Genomic DNA, 23,129 nt, shown 5'->3' with positions numbered 1-23,129 from the left:
TGGAAAAGGTTTGTGTGTGTGTGTGTGTGCGGGGGGGGGGGGGGGGGGGTTGCACCCTGACCCCCAATGTATTTGTTCTAGCAGCGTTTCCTCAACATATGAAAATTATTTTAAGGGTTCCTCTGGAGAAAAAAGATTAAGAAAGTCTGCGCTGGATGATACACATATTCTCACAAATTGCGATATTATGTGAGATGATAAGGTATGCTGTGTGCCCAGTATTATTGAAGAAGACCTGTATTAAGGGAGATATGCCAAAAGAAGAGAAAATGCCCAGTCACCAGAATCACTAGAGACTCCCTGTAGGCAGCTGATCTTTTCCCCTTTTATGTAATACTATGCCTGGTTCAACACTGTGTAAACACTTTGTGGAGGCAGCAATTTTTATATATGAGCACAGCTTTTTCTTCTATAGTCAGAGCTGCACCCCAATGACTGGTGATCTTATGACTGGTGATCTCATGACTGTTAAGGTAATGATCAAAAAGCTGCAGAAGACAGAATAAATGAAGCAAAAGAAGGAAGATCCTTGCACTGCTTTCTCTCTAACAAGAAGCAGCAAAGCAGTGATATCACTAAATTACATTACAAAAATTGTGAGACTAGGAGTCAGAGGTAGCAGTGGCTTAGATGTTCTCTCACTGCAAACTCTACAGTAGAATGGGTCTGGGCAGGGTCACATGACAGGAAGTGCACTTACATTTTCCAGGGTACTGCTTAGGCACAATTTCCATTTCTTGATGTTTCCTAACATAACAATTCTTCAATTTTTTTGGTTCAGGTCCAATTCAAAAGGGTCTGCCCACCCATCATTTATGCTCTTGCAGTCCTTGGCTTGTTCATCTTGTGGGCAATATGAGCAGTTCTCACTCTTGCTGTTGGTTTTGTAGTCAGTTCGTATTATGCAGAATGCACCAGACGGGACTGGACGTTGTTTAAGGTGGACAAGAAAACATAAAACTCCTAGGTGGACATGAACAGAGTTAAGAACTATTGTATAGAGATATGGTGGAGTAACCAAGACATGTAAAATGGCAGGTGCTGAATTACCATGTTCCATGACTAAAATATCACTTTTTAGGTGTACTCAACCTTTATTAAAGCAGAACTTCACCCAAAAGGGGAAGTTCTGCTTTTTTGCCTCCTTCCCCCTCTTCTACCACCCCTTTGCTCACAGTCTTCTGAGATACTTCACAGGTCCCAGATAGTTGCAGGACCATTCACAAAGCACAGCGTGGCTTGCGCATGCACAGTGGGAAGCTGGCGGTGAAGCTGCAAGGACCATTCACAAAGTATAGCGTGGCTTGCGCATGCACAGTGGGAAGCTGGCGGTGAAGCTGCAATGGGTCCTTTTCTTAACATGCTGGCACTGGGGTCCTGAAGACCAGCAAAGAACCGGCCCAGGTGAGGGCTGTGCTGGATCACTGGCCACGTAAGTGTCCTTTTATTAAATGTTAGCAGCTACAGTATTTGAATTTTTTTTTGTGGGGGGGAAATTGAAGATCCTCTTTATAATGAAAATATATTGTTGAGCCCTTATTCATGCTGAAGTCCAGAGGAAGTTAGATTTGCCTGTGCTTGAAAGACCAGTTTGATCTATAGCAAAAGCTGTACTGCCTGCTAAAAGCATAGTCCTGGAGTTGTAAAGCATACTGAGTATTATGTTGAGTGTGATATACTGTATATTGATAATTATTTTGCATTATTAAGTGTTGGGACATCTCTAATTTGGTTTTGGAGATCAGAGATGCTTGTTAGCACACATACATGGATCCACCATCACAAGTGATTCAATATGGCCAGCCTATGGATTACCTTACATTATGATCAATGCTCTGGTGTACCTCAACAGTACACACTTTATCCCATCACATCTGGCAAATGTGGTTGCGTAATGTGATCTCTCTAGTTATCAACTCGTTTTTGAAGTCTTTGTCAACTTGTGAATACTTTTAATGGACAAATCGCTAAATGATCTGTCTGCCGACTCCTTCATTTCCCATTTCACACTGTCTGCAATTAAAGACCACCTTTTAGCACTTTCCTGTTATTTCAAAAGACTTAAAACAATTCGTTGCAAAATAAACACTGCATTATTTGCACCATGAATGCCTCTTTAGGACCCAGTTTACATTACAGGCAATCATTTGGAATAGACATAGGACCCAATTCCACTGCATATTTTGATTGAACACAAAAGTGTTTTCTAATAGCTAACATAAAATGCAACAGGAATAAGTGGGCTATGATTTGGAATAACAGAGGGATCGGCCATAATTGCTTAAGGTATTTAGATAGTTGTGAAAATAAAAGCTCGCTGGCTTTAATGATATCCCATAACTCTGCGAAAAGTAATGAGTTTGCATTTTTTACTGTGTTTTGCTTATGCCTGGTGTACAGAGCCTTGGGTTCCTTCCTAGGAAAGTAATGCTGTAATTACAATTAATAGCCGTGCCACCCACCAGCGGAAAAGCGGGAGCCTTACATGAATCAGCTCCACAAGCTAAGCTGGGGCTTGTAAGTACAAATGACACCTTCGTTTTCATCTGAATGGAAACATTGTCTACAGCAAACCATTCTCTTGGATGACAAAAAAAGTGACTTCTTTGTCAGAATTTTGTGGAGAAGTTCCGAGTCAGCAAGAGTAGAAATTGCTGACGTTCGTTGAGGTGCCCAGAGGACAACAGTTTTCTCGAACGAGTGCATTACTAGATGACTTATTACATTGGATAAAAAGGAAATCCATCTCTATGCCTTCCTTATCCCATCACATGTTATAAGAGCAGACAGGCCATGTTTAGGGATTAAAACTGAGCCCAGGAACAGCTGCTTTCTTCCTCATCTCGGTCTTTTTTTTTCTGTCAATGATAAACCCAGCTTGAGATTAAGCTATATTTTAACATCTCTCTGATTAAAAGTTCTAATGGCTTCCAATGAGGATATTGTTATATTTAAATTACATTAAGCCACTGCGCCGTGTGGAGCTATCCCGCAAATCCTTTAAGACTGTACTAGATCAGCCCTACAATCAGAATGCACCAACTTTCTCATCCCAACTTTCCTTGTAGGCGAAGTGTTACTTTGACACTTTGCAAATTGCTGCCAAGCTGGAAGCAATCAGCTGGCAAATGAGGAAAATCTCCCTTTTATTTGTGGACAGGATACATTTCAGTGATGAATGTTGTAGGTTTGTCATTAGGGTAGCAGCTGTATTTAGATTTATCTTTATCAAAAGTGTATGTGTGGTTTCCTAAAAGTTATTTTGGGGAAGGTATAGGAGATCAGTTGCATGCACACACATGCTCAAGGTTGTAGGCAACAGTTTAGGCACCCTGATCAATTTTTATTTCTAGCTGCTAGTTTAATATTAAGAAAAAAATTAATATCAGTTTTCTTTGCTTTAATAAACAGATGACTGCAATACTGCAATATTTTAAATTGCTTCCTTGGTCATGAGCATGGCTGAAGCTGCAGTGTCCACCCACTGAGATCTTTGCAGGTTTCATGACTAGGGTTGCCACCTCATCCCTTTAAACCTGAACACGTAATAATTACACAGGTTCTGAGGCTAATTTAATGCAGATAAGGCACCAATTCAGTTTAATTACCACCTTAATCGGCCACAGAACCTGTGTAATTAAAGCGGAGTTCCACCCAAAAATGGAACTTCCGCTTTAAGTACTCCTCGCCCCCTGACATGCCACAATTGGAATGTCAATTTTTTTTGGGGGGGGGGTGCTGGGTACCTGGTTTGGAGTGGGACTTCCTGTCCCACTAACTCCTTCTGACCGCCTAGGCAATTTGTAGGCGTCCCCTCCCTCCCGGCAATGTTCTGGGACACGTGACAGGTCCCAGAACATTGCCTGGCCATTGATGGAGCGCAGCTCGCGCATGCACAGTGTGCGCCTGGCTGTGAAGCCGTAAACTGTCACAGCCTGGCACCCACACTCACAATGTTGGCGCCGCGAAGAGGAGGGGGAGAGAACGGAGGCTTCGGGCGGCCGCATCGCTAGGCCGTGGGACAGGTGAGTGGCTGTTTATTAAAAGTCAGCAGCTATACTTTTTGTAGCTGCTGACTTTTAATAAGCTCAAAAACCAGTGGAACTCCGCTTTAACATGTGTTTGGTTTTAAAGGGATGAGGTGGCAACCCTATTCAGGACCCATATCAACACTTCAGGGCCAGTTGACAATGGCACTGTGCAGGCACGCTATGCATTAACATGGCACCCTGTACTTCCAATGCGGGAGCAAACACAGGATTGTAAAAAAAGCAACCACAGCATTAGCAGCTTGTAGTTGGTGTTGTTGCACAGAGACATCACAACAAAAAGCATATATGCTGGGTCAGGTATTTATGTACATTTATCCAAAAGATCAATAAAAACATTGCATAATTACATTAAGCAAATCATAAGGCTGTTATCAGACAGGTGATTCTGCCGCTATAGACAAATTCGCCAGCGGCAGGATCGCTAAGAGCTTGCCTGTCTGTCCCGGTGGAATCACTCCCCTTGTAGCCAGATCAAGGGAGATGTCATTCTGTCACTGGTGTGGATGCTGCTGGATCTCCATATTTATCACAGGTACTCCTTCCCTCTGCCCCTACCCACCTCTGAGCACCGTCCCTTGGTTCCACCCCCCCCACCCCCACCCACTTCCCAGTACTGGACCTTTTAGAGAGTACAAAACCAAGTATTAAATTGTGGTGCTACATAATTTGTATGGACTTTGCTAATAACAAGAAAAGCAGTAAAATAGATCCCCTGCACTCAGCAACAATAGATCCCCCAGCAATAATAGATACCCCTGTAGCAAAGTCCCGGGGCCCCTGAGACCTAATAGTGGCCTCCAGAGTTAGGGACAGCTGACATCCTTCAGTGTAGAGTGGGTTTCAAGGCATGGTAGGTGTAATACAAGACGTAATGGTGGGCGCCAGACACTTTTTGAATGCAAAGAGATTTATTGTCTCTTAAACAGACCTGTGGGAGAGAGGGTTAGGGCCAGGACACCCTTAGGTAGATGCAATGTTAATTGGCAGACTCCGAGACTTCTATAGGTAGACCGCTATACAGGTGAAGGCCTCCAGCCGGATACCACTTCTGTATAGGTAGGACCGCTGTCTCCTATTGCCACAATCTTGTAGCTGTTACTAACGGTAAAGGTATTCAACTATCTGCAACACGAACAGTTCTCTTTACCCCACACTCACTGTGAGTCTTCACTCAATGAGCTCCCAGTCTCTCCCACTAGCCACTGGATCCCCTGAGCTCTTTCACTGTAGCACTCAGTGTCTTCCTCAAACGTCACCCCAGCTTCACCGCTGGGTCCCTGGCTTGGCACTCACAGATACTCCTCAAGCTTCACCCCTGCTGACACGTTAGGTCCCTGGCTTGGCACTCCACAAGCGTCACCTCTGCTGTACCGCTGGGTCCCTGACTTGGTACTTGCTGATGCTTTCCCACTTCTTCATCGTCCCCGGCTGGCGAGAAGTCTGCTCTGGTACTGGCCTTAGCTTACTCACAATGGTCTCCGGTAGCAAGGCAGATGGTCCCCTTGTGGCAACAGCTTCCCCTCTGACCACGACTGGTTCACTGGTGGAACCGTTACTTCTGGTTGGACTATAAGCTCACAGTCCCAACCCTGCACTACTTCTGGATAGGCTCTCAGAGGGCAATACGGCACACATCCACCCAGACAGCTGTCCAGGTGGCTCAGAACCCTGATCACCTGGCTCCACCCAAATAGGTCCAAGAAAATCCCTGCACATTGGCCGAGAAACCCTATTCATTCCTAATCTATTCATTCCTAATCTGTCCTTGCAATGCCCTTGTCTTGTCTAATGTCACCAGATACCTGGCCATCTATGGACAGAAGATAGAAGTGCAGCAATTCCAGAATTAGGGTGAAATCAATTGACCTCCTAACAGTTGGCCAGGGCAATTATCACTTGGCAAATAAATTTAATAGCAACCCTGCCTAAACATCAGGGTGCTAAACCCCTCAGCAACAATAGGCCCCACCCCAGCATCCATGAATTCCCCCCAGCAACACTAGGCCAGCCACAGGAACACTAGGCCCACTCCAGTAACAATAGATACAGCAGCAACAATAGACCCCCCCCCCAGCAACAATATACCCCACCCCAGCAATAATAGATACCCCCCAGAAACACTAAACCCCCGCAGCAATAATAGATAACCCCCAGTAATGCTAGATCCCCCACATTACATTCTACCCCAATCCCCAGCAACAATTGACCGCCAGTTACAAAATACCACCCCAGTGACAATAGATCCAGCCCAGCAACAACAGATTTCCGCCAGCCAGCATCAATAGCCCCTCCAGCAGCCAGCAACAATTGGCCTCTCCCTCAGCAATTGACCCCCCGAAGCAACAACTAGACCTCCTCTGCAACATTAGACCCTCCACACAAAAATAGATTCCTGCCAGCATCAATAGACCCTCCACCCCTTGCCATTACATGCATTCAGTGCTGGAGGTGCCAGAACTGCGTTCCCACTGAAAAAAAAAAAAAATTTGTAGTACATTCACATTAGTCCCTGCCCAGAATGGGCAGAAGTACGTAGATGTACTTCAATGGGATATGAACAGATGAAACATTTAAAGGGAATGTAACAATTTTAAGTGAGGAGTGAGTAGGTATTGCATTCTGTACCTTAAAAAGTTTTTGATATTCCATCTTTTTTATGTTAAATATAGAGATTTATTGTATGATCACAAGAAGATAATCTCTCTGCTTCCCTTCTAAGGCAGCAGGAACCGGCCAAGATTCAAACCGTTAATGGGCAGGCTGAATGTACCAAGTTGATCAATTGATCAACTTGGGTACAACCAGCCTGCCGGATTCTCTTGCAACTATCAAAATTGATGGCACAACTATAAGCCCATCCCCGCTTGCCAAGGTCCAAGGAGTAGTCGTGGACTCTGAACTCTCCTTTAAGCCCCATGTTCAATCACTGTCCAAATCTTGCCGCTTTAACCTCCGCAACAGCTCCAAAATACGTCCCTTTCTAACCAATGACACAACAAAGCTCTTAATTCCATCCCTGGTCCTCTCTTGCCTAGACTACTGCAACTGCCTTTTCATTGGCTTACCTCTACATAGGTTATCCCCCCCTTCAGTCCAACGTGAATCCTGCTGCCAGACTCATCCACCTTACCAATCGCTCAGTGTCTGCTACTCCTCTCTGCCAATCCCTCCACTGGCTTCCGCTCACCCAACAAATTAAATTAAAAATACTAACAACTTCTTACAAAGCCATCCACAACTTAGCCCCCAGCTATATCACTAGCCTAGTATCTAAATACCAACCTATTTGTTCTCTTCGTTCCTCTCAAGACCTCCTGCTCTCTAGCTCTCTCGTCACCTCCTCCAAAGCTCGTCTCCAGGACTTTTCCAAAGCCTCTCCAATCCTATGGAATGCCCTACCCCAATCTGTCTGCTTATCTCCTAATCTATTAGCTTTTAGATGATCCCTGAAAACACTTCTTTAGAGAAGCCTATCTTACCCACACTTAACAACTGTACTTTCATTTTCTCCATCACTTCATCCCCCACAGTTATTACCTTTTGTTCCACTTGACCCTCCCCTCTAGATTGTAAGCTCTAACGAGCAGGGTCCTCTGATTTCTCCTGTATTGATTTGTTTTGTAACTGTACTGTCTTGACCCCATGTTGTAAATCGCTGCGCAAACTGTTAGTGCTATATAAATCCTGAATAATAATAAGAATAAAACTATCGCTAATAGCTGCTATAGCGGCTAGCGATAATCACTGTCTTCTTCTAGTGGGGACGGCTTCCCCGTGTCCCCCTGCCGGGAGAAGACAATGGTTCGACAGGAGGGATTCCTACATCAACACTGTCTGTGTTGATGGGAGAATTGAACAAATTTCTTTGCTGCAACCTGTGTTTGCAGGGAAGAAATTCGCTCTGCGTATGGCCGGCCTTAGGAACTGTTAAGATTTAAAACCTAAGTGCAGTCAAAATAAAAAACATCAACAAAGGGACATAACTTACAGTCAATAGATGTATCCCTTGTGCTGATGCCTGTTCTGTTCGGTCAAATCCTCCTCTATAAATGCCCCTCCCCAACCCTGCCACTGTAATCCTCCAGTGCGGCAGGGGTTAATAGATTTGTGCAGACACTGCTGAGCAATTCATCCTCAAAATTCATAGTAGAAGCACTGAAGTCAACCACATTGGGTCTTATCACTCTGCTCTATCCCCCCCCCCCACAGCTCCTGCCGTATTTTTACATTACAGATTAGAAGGCTAATAGGTCACTGCTGAAAGGGGGAACAGTGGGTTTGAAGCTCCTGAAAGTGCTTCTGCTGACAAACTTTGAGCATGAGTGGCTCTTCAGCTTCTGCAGCTATAGAGGTCAGTGAGATATTGTTTTAAAGCTAAACTGCGTACCCCCCAACCACCCCCCCCCACGGGTTGCCACCTTTTCTAAGGATCAGTCAGGATCCGTTCACATCTGAGCTATCTGAATCACGGGCAGAATCTCCGCGATTCAGAATAGTGGCAAATCGCGGGACGCACGTGTGCACCGCGCCACTTCCAATTGGCACCCAAATTGCAGTACGATTTTGCCGCGATTGTAGCCCAAATAATTGTGGTAAAATTGCGCAAACAAAATCACGGGACTCCTGTCATCCAAAAGAAGTACAAGAACTTCATGATTGGGATGCCATTGGAAGTGACGGGGAGCACACGGGCGACCCGGGATTTGTTATTTCGAATCGAGGTGATTCCCGCCCATGATTCGGATCACTCAGACGTGGATGGAGCCTTAAAGCCAAACCCAAACACTTTAGTAGCCTCGGACACTTTTGGGTGTGCATAGTGTGCCACAGCGAATAGTGGGTGTGGCCAAATTGCTCTTGCTGACATCAGTTTCCTTCCTCCCAGTGATGTCGCACCTGCCCTGAGAAAAATTCTTGGTTACTTGGGGAGCCACAGCCCGGTCTGAATAATGTGTCCAGGTTTCAGTCCGTCTAAAACCCGGACACATGATTCCCAACCCGGACTGTTCGTGTATATCCCGAACATGTGACAACCCTACTGCCCCCCCCCCCCCCCCAGATGTATGAGCATTGTGTCAGCAAAAATCCCTCCACAAAAGCAATGAACACTAATCTGCATGCTCACCCCCTAAGCAATAATATAAATTCTCCTTCCTCCCAGTACAAATCCGCCCCCCTGCTGAAACCCCCCCTCTCAGTACAGATCTTTGCCCCCGCCCCCACAAAAATATATTCGATCCTCCTAGCCTAAATCCTCTACCCCTAAAATTTCCCCTCCGAGTAAACATCTTCTCCCCCACTTCAAATCCCCCCTCCCAGCACAAATCCCCCCCAAAATCCCCCCTCCTAGCACAAATCCCCCCACCATCCTCCTTCCCAACACAAATCCCCTAAATCAGCACTCTTTGCACCCCCCCTCTCAAATTTCCCCTCCTAGAACAATACTTGTCCTCTCCCCCTCAATCTCCTTGTGGTGCCCCCCCCCACCTCACATGATACCACTGTGCCCAGGGCAGCCACCCCCCCTGCTCACCCCTTGTCCCAGGCCTGACTGTATGTGCAATTTATAGTGATTATCTTGCTGTTTACATACATATATGGCTCCCATCTCCATTATATGGGTTTAATGTTGAAAAGATCTGTCAAATGACTGCCTGATGGGCACCCAAAGCGGAGTTCCACCCGTTTTTTAGTTTATTAAAAGTCAGCAGCTACAAAAAGCATAGCTGCTGACTTTTAATAAACCGACACTTACCTTCCCCACAGTCCAGCTATGGGCTGCCCGGAGGTTAGCTCCTCTCCCCCTCCTTTCCTCGGCACCGTCATGGTAACTGTGGGCACCTGGCCGTGACAACTTCATGGCCAGGCGCGCACTGCCCATGCACGAATTGCGCTGCGCTCTCCTATTGGCCAGCCGATCTTTTGGGAGTTGTGTCCCAAAAGATTGCTGGCAGGGAGGAGTTGCCTAGGCGGCCGAAGATAGGAAGCAGGAAGTAGGACAGGAGGTCCCACGAAAAAAGGGTACACCCCCCCCCCCAAAAAAAATGACATGCCAAATGTGGCATGTCAGGGGGCAAGGAGTGCTTAAAGCGGAAGTTCCACTTTTGGGTGGAACTCCGCTTTAATAGACGCCTGTATGAAAAAGAACTCCTTTGGATTAAATAAAAGGAAAGAAGGCAGTGAAAAATTTAAAAATGTATTATATTGCTGCCAGTGATCTTTACAGAGTAGATACATACAATATCCCAGGATATCTTTCAAATAAAGGAGAATACAGAGTTTGTAGAAGCCACTTTTTAAAAAGACTAATCGTGAAAACGGGCGGATGCGGAATTTGCTCATTAAAGCTTTCACTCCTATTTGTTATATTATAGAAAATAATAACTTCCAAGCTTATAGAGTTTTGTTAGATTTCCCGGGCGTCTTTCTTCCCTCTGAAGCTTTTGCCATTCTAGAATCCTATTATAAATGTGCAGAAGTCTCCCTGCAACCAAAGTGCCAACGTTCACAGTAATTATACATTTGAAATTCAAGTAATAGGACATGCGAATAGACATGGAGGTTTATGCAGTGCACCCCGGCACTTTCATCAGGAGAGGGAAGACAAGTCAGGGCCAGTGTGCTGCTCCTAATCATGAAGCTAAGGAGGTACTGAGATCAGAACAATAAAACCTGGAGGATGAGCGTATCTAAGGAAATGTTATACTCTGCAAGCAACACAATACTCCGCTATATTTTCACATTTATTGTCAAGGGAAAAAAACCTACACCTAGGTATCTGGTTTTTGTCTTATGTTCTACAAATTGTGCTCCACCATCACAGACAGATCCTGTTAAATATAATCCTGAGTTTATTTATATACTTATAAAACACAATACAGTGACCCCAGCTGGCTAATATCATTTCTGCATGCTGTATTTGAATGTGATCCATATCATGATTATACAGTATCTTACAAAAGTGAGTACACCCCTCACATTTTTGTAAATATTTCATTATATCTTTTCATGTGACAACACTGAAGAAATGACACTTTGCTACAATGTAAAGTAGTGAGTGTACAGCTTGTATAACAGTGTAAATTTGCTGTCCCCTCACAATAACTCAACACACAGCCATTAATGTCTAAACCGCTGGCAACAAAAGTGAGTACACACCTTTGTGAAAATGTCCAAATTGGGCCCAATTCTCCATTCTCCCTCCTCGGTGTCATGTGACTCGTTAGTGTTACAAGGTCTCAGATGAGAATGGGGAGCAGGTGTGTTAAATTTGGTGTTATCACTCTCACTCTCTTACTGATCACTGGAAGTTCAACATGGCACCTCATGGCAAAGAACTCTCTGAGGATCTAAAAAAAAGAAATGTTGCTCTACATAAATATGGCCTAGGCTATAAGAAGATTGCCAAGACCCTGAAACTGAGCTGCAGCACGGTGGCCAAGACCATACAGCGGTTTAACAGGACAGGTTCCACTCAGAGGTCTCTAACATCCACCAGCTCTGTGATGTCATCATGAAGGAGTGGAAGAGGACTCCAGTGGCAACCTGTGAAGCTCTGGGGAACTCCATGCCCAAGAGTGCTTAAAAATAATGGTGCTGGAAAATAATTGTGGCCACACAAAATTTTGACACTTTGGGCCCAATTAGGACATTTTCACTTAAAGATGTACTCACTTTTGTTGTCAGCGGTTTAGACATTAATGGCTGCGTTTTGTTATTTTGAGGGGACAGCAAATGTACACTGTTATACAAGCTGTACACTCACTAGTTTACATTGTAGCAAAGTTTCATTTCTTCAGTGTTGTCACATGAAAAGATATAATAAAATGTTTACAAACATGTGAGGGGTGTACTCACTTTTGTGAGATACTGTATGTGTGAACCATATAAGCAGTGCTGGCTCTATGGCTAACAGGTCCTCTCTGTCCCCCAAAAGTGGCATGATCCATGGCCTAAAATCTGGCCATCTTCAAAGTACTCAATAAACTGATATGCTTGTCGCGGTCAAGCCTACTGGTTTATGTTAACAAAGAGCAGAGAGAGGAGTGAAAAGGTGCTGTAGGTTGCTAGGTTTTCTAAGGCAGGCCATAGATGATGCGGTTTTCTTTCTTGCACAGTCAGCGTTGATGGGGGAGTCCCTCACACTGAGCTATTGTGTTTCCCCTCCCGGGGACGGGGTAGCCATCCTTGCTGGGAGAACACAGTGATAGTTGCTAGTGGCTCTAATCACTGGCAACAATTAGATGTAAAAATCCAGTTGGATCAGCATGCCCATAGATGGTTTGATTCTCAGCTGTTCCCTGCTTAACCAGACAAGATTCAAACCATCTATGGCCTACTTAACTCTATCCAGTCCATTTTTATATTCTAAGGTACCTGACCAGTGGTAACTGGCCAGTTCTGTTTTGCAGGCACCCATAGCCATAAGATCTGTTTTCAGCCAAATGGCGCAGAGTACCTTCAAACTTAAACTATTATTGTAAAGAGTTTTTGTTCTGCTTTGGATAGAGTTGGAAGAGCTTAAATGCAGATTTTGTTCTCTGTTGGTGACATCATTCCTCTCATTTTCTGTCCATGTGATGCCCATACAAGAAATGGGTTCAGTCACTACTGGGACAGCAATGAACTGCCAGAAATGGCTGAAGTTTTAAATTTATCCTACTCTTGTCTTTGGTTTCTGCCCTCATTAGAGATCATTAGACTGTCCTGATAGAAAGTGGGGCACTAAATAATGGGTGCTCAACCTGTGGCCCTCCAGCTGTTACAGAACTACAATTCCAATCATTCCTCTGCCTTTGGGAGTCATACTTGTAACTATCAGCCTTGCATTGCCTCATGGGAAATCCAATGGAAGAGCCGGCACTTCTGGATAATTCATCTGTAATCATTATTTTATCATACCAAGTTTAAACAAGGCTTGTGCTGAAACACGCCAGCCTGTCTTTTTAAACTTGGTATGATAAAATAAAATTTACAGCTGAATTATCCAACAGTCCCGGCTCTTCCATTTGATTTCTTCGAGCCTTCGCTTTGGATGTAGGAAGGGCATCCTGAGCTTTAGAGCACCTGGATTTGGGTGTGCTGTTTTTATACCTGCTACTTGTTACTTGGCTATTACAGTTCAGAGCAGTGTTCATTTTGATGTGCAATGCCTCATGGGACTTATAGTTTGGCAACACCAGCCAGGCCAAAGGTTGAGCACCTATGCACTAAATGATATCCGTATTTTCCAAAATAATTAATCCACATCCCTGTAGTCCATTTTTCATGAAATCGTTTCTTACTGTGTTTATCTTCTTGTAACATTTTCTGTGAGTTCCTGGACCTTCTCCATTTACATCTGCTTGTTTGGAAGGAGTATTGCATGTTTTTTGGTGTAATATGCTTTGCTGTATGTACAATACAAATCCTGTAGTTCAGCTAGGGAGCAAGCGAGAGAAGGTGGCTACATAACTGCATACAGAAAGACCATAGAAAACAAATGTAGCCACCCTTCAACATGAAGTCAGATCATAGCAGCAAAAATTATTTGGAATTTGAAGGAGACAGAGTGATAGAAGGCACTTTCTTGAATTAAGAATGCATTCATGAACAGAATTCTTCTGTTTTAAACCAGAGTTTAGTGCTTCTTTAAAAGAGAAGTAAAGATTTTTTTTTTCTTTTGCAGATCCATACTTACCTAGGTGGATGCCACATCTGTCCCCCGGCGCCTCTGCACTGAGAACCAAATGATCTAACACCGCCGATCGCTCTGTTTTCAGAGCTCCGTGAGTAGAGAGCTGCAGACTGTCAGTCACAGGTCTCTGCTGTGCCCCCTCCTCGCTCACTGGAGTGCTGAGCTGTGGAGTGGGCGGAACGGCCGACTCAGTCTCTCAGCGGCTCACTGAGAGGCTGAGCGGGGTGTCAGTCCAGGCACCTGGTGGATCCAGACTTTATTGTAGTGATGACGCGGTGCCTGGACTGACATCGCTGATGTCAGCAGAAAGCAGACTTCAGCCCGCTCTGTGCTGAAAACGGGTCACAGGAGTGCAAAACGAACTGCACTCCTGTGATCCATTGGAGAAGTACAGCCAAACAAACTTTGACTATATTTCTCCTTTAAAGAAGCTCTAAATCTTCCAAATCAAATATTTTGTCTGTAGTTGGTTTATAATGAATATTTTGAAGTAGAGGAAGTGGCAACCTCTACTGGGTTCAGGTCTCTCACTGGGCCCCTCTCTGATTAAAGATTTATTAATTAATAGTTATTAATAAAGTAAACCTCACCCTGCTTAAAAAAAAACAAAAAAAAAAACATATTTTTTAAAGCTTAACCACTTCAGCCCCAGAAGGATTTACCCCCTTCCTGACCAAGCCCTATTTTGCGATACAGCACTGCGTTGCTTTAACTGATAATTGCACGGTCCTGCGACATTGTACCCAAACAAAATTGATTTTTTTTCCACAAATAGAGCTTTCCTTTGGTGGTATATGATCACCTCTGCGGTTTTTATTTTTTGCTTTAAAAACAAAAAAAGAGCAACAATTTTGAAAAAAAAAGCAATATTTTTTACTTTTTGCTATAATAAATATCCCAAAAATATATAAAAACAAATTTCTTCCACACTTTAGGCCAATATGTATTCTTCTACATATTTTTGGTGAAAAAAATTGCAATAAGCATATATTGATTGGTTTGCGCAAAAGTTATCGCGTCTACAAAATAGGGGCTAGATTTATGGCATTTTTATTATTCTTTTTTATTAGTAATGGCCGCGATCTGCAATTTTTATCATGACTGCACCATTGCAGTGGACAGATCAGACACTTTTGACTATTTTGGGATCATTGGCATTTATACAGAGATCAGTGCTTTAAAAATGCACTGATTACTGTGTAAATGTCACTAGAAGGGAAGGGGTTAAACACTAGGGGGCGATCAAGGGGTAAACTGTGTTCCCTAAGCATGGTCTAACTGTAGGGGGGATGTGCTCACTAGAACATGACAGAGATCACTGCTCCTCATTACTGGGAGCAGTAGTTCCCTGTCATTTTGCTATGCGGAACAGGGAAATGCCTTGTTTACATCTCCCTGTTCTGCCTCTCCAAGTCACCAGCGGATATTGATTCCGCGGGCACGCTCCCGCTAGCCGCGGATGACGTAGGGGTACGTTGTTTTGTGCACCTGTGACACTTTTGGCGAAGTATATCGGCGTGAGACGGTCGGCAAGTGGCTAAAAAGAAATTTGTAAAAGCTGCTCCCCAAGTGTAGGAGTCCCTAAACTGGAAAATGATAATTAAATGATGGGCGCTATAATCAATACAATAGTGGTAAATGACCAAAAGCTATAATAATTATAAATAAGATCAATACATATAGATATAGATAAAGAACAATCACCATAAATATAAAGACTGTATCATCTTACACTACATTACTGAACTATTGTTTTTAGCACTTTGCACTTTATATGTCACCAAGCATAGTATTGGTCTTATTCATAATTATTATAGCTTTTGATCATTTAGCACTATTGTATTGATTATAGCTTTATTATTATTTTGATTTATTAATGGTTTCCTTTCTTCATACTGGAAAAGCATCATTATGATTTGTGTACTCACTTAAAAAGATCACAGATGTAATAATGTGTGAGACATTTTCGTATACAGTAGAAAATATGTGGGCCTCCGATTTTGCTTCATCGCCTGGAGGAAGTTAACTACACCTTCGATTCACTCCACACAATGGAACTTCCTATATGAGTTTTATTACTGTTAAAAATAAATATTTAAACCTATTTGGGCCTAATTCACTTTTCACATCATTGCTTTTTTGCACTGCCTTACTGAACATCCTTTTAAATGAATTTTCTTTTAAAAAGCTCCACTTAAAATCAATCACAGTACTTGGTGTAATAGGACATGAAGCCACAACCCTGAGAAATATCAGTTATCATGAGGTGCTATTGAGTTCTTTAGATCAGTTCTTTGCTCGCAAGTCATCATCACAGGTATAAAAAGCACTGTACATTCACTGGTTTTACAGTGTTGTCTCAGTACATTGGCTGCAAGATGTGAGCTCCTGAAACATTATGTCCCCTGTACTGGCTTTATGTGTTTTGCTCCTTGTTATCTGCATGTATTAGAGTACAATAATCTTAAGCCCTCAAGTCCTTAGAAATATGGATTTAGGAGGGTTTATTGCCTTGAAACACATTGTGGTTGAAAAGAGTTAATGGCTATGTAGCAGATCTTTGCAGCTATAGTAAGTCTCTCTCATATTCTAGCAGTATCAAATTGGGGGCTTCACCTTTGAACTTACAATGAGAATCAATTTAAATCCTCCATTCTTTTACACATGGCGCATTGTGCGTGCGTCGCTCAGCAACCGCTTTCCCGTAGAAGATGGAAGAGACACAACACAAACAAATTTGGATACTGTCAAGACAGAAAGGGTCATGTATGAAGGGTAATCAATACCGTAATGTTTCTTTGATAACTATATTTAAAAACTGGAATAGGACTATTGTAACAGAAATCAAAGGATGCAAAAGAAGCATATGCCTTCCCTGTAATTAGAAATTAATCAACTCTCCTGATCTAATGGTAGTTTCAAAGATCATTATTATTATTATTATACAGGATTTATATAGTGCCAGCAGTTTACGCAGCGCTTTACAATATAAAAGGGAGACAATACAGTTATAATGCAATAAAATACAAGAGGATTAAGAGGGCCCTGCTCAGAAGAGCTTACAATCTAATAGGGTGGGGCAGGTGGTACAAAAGGTTGTAACTGTGGGGAATGAGCTTTTGGAAGTGGTAGGAGATTAGTTGGAGACGTGATAGGCTTTCCTGCAGAGATGAGTTTTCAGGGATTGCCTGAAGGTAGCAAGAGTAGGGGATAGCCGAATAGATGAAGGTAGTGAGTTCCAGAAGATAGGAGAGGCTCTGGAGAAATCCTGGAGACGAGCATGGGAGGAGGAGATGAGAGAGCTTGAAAGCAGGAGATCTTGAGAAGAGCGGAGGTCGATTTGGATGATATTTGGAGACAAGATTAGTGATGTAGCTCGGGGCAGAGTTGTGAATGTCTTTGTATGTTGTGGTTAGTATTTTGAATTTAATTTGCTGGGTAATTGGGAGCCAGTGTAGGGATTGGAGGAGAGGGTTGGCAGACACTGAGCGGTTGGTAAGGTGGATAAGTCTGGCAGCAGCATTCATGATAGACTGAAGAGGGGATAGCCTATGGAGAGGTAGGCCAATGAGAAGGGAGTTGCAATAGTCAAGGCGAGAGATAACAAGGGAGTGAATGAGGAGCTTGGTGGTTTCATTTGTTAAAAAGGGGCGAATTTTAGAGATGTTACTGAGGTGAATTCTACAAACTTTTGACAACGATTGGATTTGAGGCTGAAATGACAAGTCAGAGTCTAGGATTACACCTAGTACCCTGGCGTGAGGGGAGGGACTGATGGTTGCATTGTTGCATAGCCATCATAGCCACATCTTTTATCAGTACTTCAGCAGGTGAGCCAAACAATATACCTTAAATACAGACCCATCCCAGCATCCTTATCTTCTAAATGGCCCTAAGTTTGGACTGGCAAAAAAGCATGCCTTTGTATTTAAAGGATAGCTAAACCCAAGAGCAAAAAAGGAATATATTGCTGCAATACAGTATATTAATTTTTTTCAAACAAAAGACGGCACGCAGGCCTAGTGTGTTATCCAACAGATTTTAAAAAGAAATAAAATAGGATATTTACAAACATATAAGTAAAAGTGCTCATCCAGCAACACTTCCGTGGCTTGATTTTGCAGACCAAACGGTATACCAAGCATAGGGTGGACCTCACCGGGGTCCTTGCAGGCTTGCGCCTTTCGAAGGAGTTCCTTCTTCTTCAGAGCCAGACAACAAAGGTTCTTACACTTCACTGGACTATCACACGCATGCGCAGGAGATGCACGTTGCTGTTTTATATTACATTTTTGGTTTAGATACACTTTAAAGCTTCTGCTTTGAAGAATACAACAATCAAGTCTTACACTTTGAAGCATGAGATGGAAGTTCCAAAGTATCTTTTGACAAGAAGCTGCTGCTCACCCATAAAATGTGTGATGAACATGGTTGCATTCAATTCAGAAAATTCAGGTAACAAGTGAAATAAATCAGTAAATGGTCTACCTAAAACTTTGCAACTTTGATAGGCCACATACAACCAGTGCTTATGAGCAATGTGTAGGCAGGGGTTAACTTATGAAGGATCCTTCCTGGAAGTGAGGTGAGTTGTTATCGAGTGGGCAACCGACTGATGGGTATGACAGACCGTGGTCTGTGAGATGAGTTAAGGACTGATATCTAATTCTGCTAAACCCAGGATGGGCACCCTCGCTATTGGGAACTGAGGGGTACATTGCCACACAAATATGACTTGTACTGCTTAAGATGAGAGAATGCACTTGAACTATTGCTGTGAACTACCTAAAAATGGAGTTGGACTGAGTGTGTGGCTGCTTTGTAGTGAGTAAAGTGGATTCCTGTTACTGGTTGGAGATGTAAGGTGGGATAGCACCTCTGTTAGGCTAACTGCTAGACTGGTGCACCTCATGAATACACACTAAGTGGGATATAGGATCCCCATGAAACAACTCTAGTGCAAACCTAGTTCGGTTGGGGTAGGCGGTGGACAACGGAAGGAATTCCCCTTTTTGTTGGCAAAGATCTGACTCTCTCCATACAGCACACAGCAAGTGACCTGGGCCCCCATGTCATATGGGCCTCAGGTGATTGGTGGACTGTGTGAGCTGCATCCTCAACACGAGAAATGTCCCTGCCAGAGGAGAGTTTGGTGGTGAGTAGTGTGTCTGGGACTCGCCATATGTGCACACAAGTGTGTACAGCAAAGTGTTACAAACATTTGCAAAGTTTTTTGCAAGATTTGAGCAGCTTTCTTGAAGACTTAAAAACACCATGCAACTTCAATATGGGGATCTATAAAAGAGGAACTTCATTCCACCTTTATTTTTTCCCTTGTTACCTTGTATGCTGGGTTATCTAAAAAAAAATAAAATAAATAATATAAAAATATTCACATGCCCTGTGAATCCAGGTTCTGGTATAACCTCCGCTTAGCTGTTTTACACCAGGCCCCACACTGCCTTCTCCTCTTCTTATGTCATTGGTGGGCCGCCTGTCTGTTCTTGCAATTGCCTCCTGATGATGCAACATGGTAGATGCACAGTGTGGCATATATTGCCCAGAAGCCTCCTGGGATGCATGTTGTGAGTATTCAAGGAGGCTGTTGGCAGCTGGGTCATTCTTGCCCAGGCAGAAAAGGCATAAGCTCAAGCTATTTTGTTAACAAGCCTTAAGAAGAAAAGCATTACTTTTTAAATGTATTGCCTCCAGTACCACTAATCTTCACTTTGGAAAAGAGCTACTGTGTCCTGTACTGAAGTAGGGGCTAGCAGATAGAGCAACAGAACCCAAAGGGGAACTGGGTATTTGACACCCTCCAGATTATGCTGGATTTTTAAGATTCTTGAGGAAGTTGAGTGGCCATTTTTTGCTGTATATCATTACCAGGTCACTGGTTGATTTCTCTGTTTGCATGAAATGCATGCTCATTATTTGTAGTTTTCACTGACGTGTACCTTTTAAGTTATATTTATTGAACTTTCTTATTTTAACACTGTATATGTTTCTTGGATAGCATCAGCAGTTAAATCAACTTTAATTGTTACTTGGAGACACTCCTAAAATAAGCCAGCATGTTTAATTGCAGTGGTTCAGTTATAGCTATTGCTTTTGATGAAAAGATCTTGCGGTAATCGGCCATTACATGTTTCCTAACATTTTGAGGATCTCTATAGATGCTTTACATGCATGTAACTCTCCACAGCAACATCTAACTCTTTGCAAATAGCTGTTCACTTGCATACAACATCAGATCCTTGGAGCATTAAGTGCCACTGGGGTGCTTTTCTGTTTGGTTACAGAGAGGAGATCAGAGGAATTGTAGTAAAAAGGAAACCCAGCGGCACCACTGTTCAGACTGACTGATCTCGTACAAAACATCTAAGATGACAAGGGAGAGCATCAGTTCACCAAGAGCGGGGAGCATGGATTAACAGCTGCTGCACCTCATCCTTGATATAATATTAACTAAATTTATCCTGCAGACCTTGTGAAGTGGTAAAACAAAGAATTTTATAAATCTAGAATAGGCCTGTTACTTTCCAGCATCGGACATGGATAAATGTCACAGGAATCCCCTGAGGGAGTGGACATTGCTGTCTAATGTATGTGTTCTTTGTATTATAGCTGTTAGGTACCAAGTAGGAATAAGCGAATTAAGTGGCAGTTCACTGTGGGATGGCTGGATTGATTTAATATAGGCTAATCTGGAGCTTTCCACTTAATATGCTGTTTGCTGTTTTCATAGAATATAGGAGAGCCCATCTGCCATGTGCATATTCGGTGAAAATGGCAAAGATGATTAAACTAGAAAGCATCAGATTAGTGTCAAGTCAGATGGAGATCTGGTGCTTTGGCACAAATTATAATTTATTATTATTATTATTATACAGGATTAATATATTAATATTGTGTAGCGCTTTGCAAAATAAAGGGAGACCGTACAATTACAATACAATGCAAGACCAGCGGGTTGTAAGGGCCCAGCTTACCCGACCTTTATAAGTATACAAAAAACACAATAAACCTATGTCTAAATACACATATCTCCATGTGGGGTGAATCTCTTCTACTTTTTCATATTGGCCTTACTGCTAATACCTTATGGCATGTACATGAGGTTGGCACACAAGGGTGGAAAGAATAATATTGGTTGTACCAATTCTGAACCAAAAATATTCCTTCTGTGTGCTCAGACGATGGAAAATTCTCAGAATGCACAGCAGACGACTGTATGCTTTAAAATTTATTGCACTTGCTCCTGCCATGGCATCATATAAACTTGTTCGAAGTGGGGAGATAATCATTTAGGAATTAATAAAAGGTGGAGGTTCATCTTTTTCCCAGACTTAATCTGGCCTTTCATATAAAGAAATCTGTAAAATCTCCCAATTAGCACTAAATATTGTGATGTGGATGGGTGAATCTCCTGCTGTCAGCTATTGTATTCTGACAGCTGCCATCAGGGGCTATACCTGAGCAATAACTGTAGCTGATTTGCTGTGGTCAGTGTTCGGCTGACTTTTTTCTGCCCGGCTCTGGCAATTTCTCTCAAGTTTGTTGAGCTGGGTGGTGTCAGCAGGGCTACCCACAGCTTGAATTATGGCTACTTACAGGATTTGGCTAAAATTTGAGCCATGTATGGCCAGCTTAAGGTGCCAAAGCCCATCTTCAGCGAAAATGTTTAATTGCTTTTATTACCTATGTCAGGTTTTTATTGTTATGTGTCCCTATTGTGGAAATTTCTCCTCACTTCCTATCATGCTTTAGGGCCTCTTCAAATTTGTCCATTTTGATGAAGCAAAACTTTTGCATTTTGCTGCATGAAAATCCATGTCAAGTGGAAATCCCATTCTTTCCTATGTGTCTAGTTCACATCTATACACTGCAGTTTTGTGTTCAAGATTAAAAATAAATTCTATGGGCCCAATCAAATGCAGATGTGTATGTTACCATGCACAAAGCAAAGCAGTGTAAATACAGTTTTCATGAGACTTTCCCATGGTGTATATATATATATATTTATCTCCTTTATCTCCATTATTGCTAATTAGAAAGTGAAATGGATACCTTAATAATTGTAACCCCGTAAGGCTCCATTGTCCTCAGGTTACAGAGCATACAGGCCCGGACATATTCACAATCGATCAAATTTTCAGCTCAGGCCGTATGTAGGAGTATGTGAAGTGAAAAATGTTCAGTGTTTATATTTCCTTACTGTACTCAAGTTTCCTTCCAGGGTTTACCTCACTGGTTTACCCTGTGGGTGGATTTGTGTCATCGGTCTGCATTGTACAGGTTTATGTTTACATTTACATATTTCATTACCAGCCTAAAATACATGAACAAACTTGCTCTGCCTCTGATACAAACTGAAAGGTATGAATAACAAACAAGCCTGACTGAGTTTGAAAGTATTAAAAAGCCTAACTCCAGCCATTTACGTATTTATTTTTTGTAGAGTAGGGCAAACAAAGTCTGTATGGGTTGGGTTGATTTGGGTTGATTTTCCCTCACTTCCTTTCCCTGCCCATACAAGAATTCGGGGAGTTGAGTGATCATCAAGACAGGAAGAGCTGGAAGCAACAAAAACACATGCAAATAAGCAATAAAAAGACAGTCAAAACTTGGTAAACATAGCGAACCAGTGGCGGCTGGTGGTATATTTGTTTTTTGGGGGGGGAGGCAAACAATGCACCCACAGCCACCCTCCCTCTGGTCGGTCGGGTCACCCACAGCGCTTCCTTCAGGCGGCGGCATCCCCTGCGTCTCCTCCCCCTAGGCATCATGGTGGCTTCTGGCGTGCGTCTCCTCCCTCTTCCTAGGTGGCCAATAGGATTGCTTCTCCTCTTGGCCAATCAGGTGACGGGTCTCAAGACCCACTTCCTGAGTGGCCAGGAGGAGAATCAGGAAGACAATAGCGAATATTAATTTGCTTTTGTCAGACAAGTGGGTGGGCTTGGGGAGCAGTGCTCTGAGCCTCAAGCCCACCCTTTATTTAAACCAATTAGAGACTCAGGCACCCCATTGGAATCCATGAGTCCAGCACCCTGCATGTAGATTAGGGGCTGGGCACATGGACTAGGGGGGGCAGTGCCCCTGCGCCCTATATGGATGGGCCACCACTGTAGTCAACCCTTCCTTTCTGTATTAAAAGTGTTTTTCTGTCCCCTTTGGAGATATTTTTCATTACTTCCTGCCCTGATTTTCTGAGCTGGGGTTTAAAGTAAATCTAAATCCAATCATCAAAATCAGATATATGCATTTCATGTTAATGTAATTTTAAAAGTTTTTTTTTTTTTTTTATATGAATACTGAGCTCGGTCGCCACTGTGATAGGAGAGGAGAGAGTGTATGTGCATGCTAGGCATTTCAGTTAGGAAATGCGCTTCCCTCTGTAA

At 43.0% G+C, this 23,129-nt stretch overlaps 1 protein-coding gene and 1 long non-coding RNA gene across 7 annotated transcripts in view; one reads left to right on the top strand and one right to left on the bottom strand.

Annotated features, from left to right (window-relative positions):
- LOC141141596 (uncharacterized) overlaps positions 1-21,930 on the bottom strand; it is a 142,890-nt gene extending 120,960 nt beyond the window's left edge. Inside the window, exon 1 of the long non-coding RNA XR_012244150.1 lies at positions 21,799-21,930. This is a non-coding gene — a long non-coding RNA (uncharacterized lncRNA). The remainder of the gene's footprint in view (positions 1-21,798) is intronic.
- Positions 1-23,129, top strand: part of MACROD2 (mono-ADP ribosylhydrolase 2) — a 3,509,413-nt gene that overhangs the window by 857,995 nt on the left and 2,628,289 nt on the right. The window lies entirely within an intron of this gene.

Source organism: Aquarana catesbeiana, linkage group LG04 (genome assembly GCF_042186555.1).
Source record: "Aquarana catesbeiana isolate 2022-GZ linkage group LG04, ASM4218655v1, whole genome shotgun sequence".
In the NCBI taxonomy this organism is placed as follows: Eukaryota; Metazoa; Chordata; class Amphibia; order Anura; family Ranidae; genus Aquarana; species Aquarana catesbeiana.
This window is presented reverse-complemented; position numbering and strand designations above follow the sequence as displayed.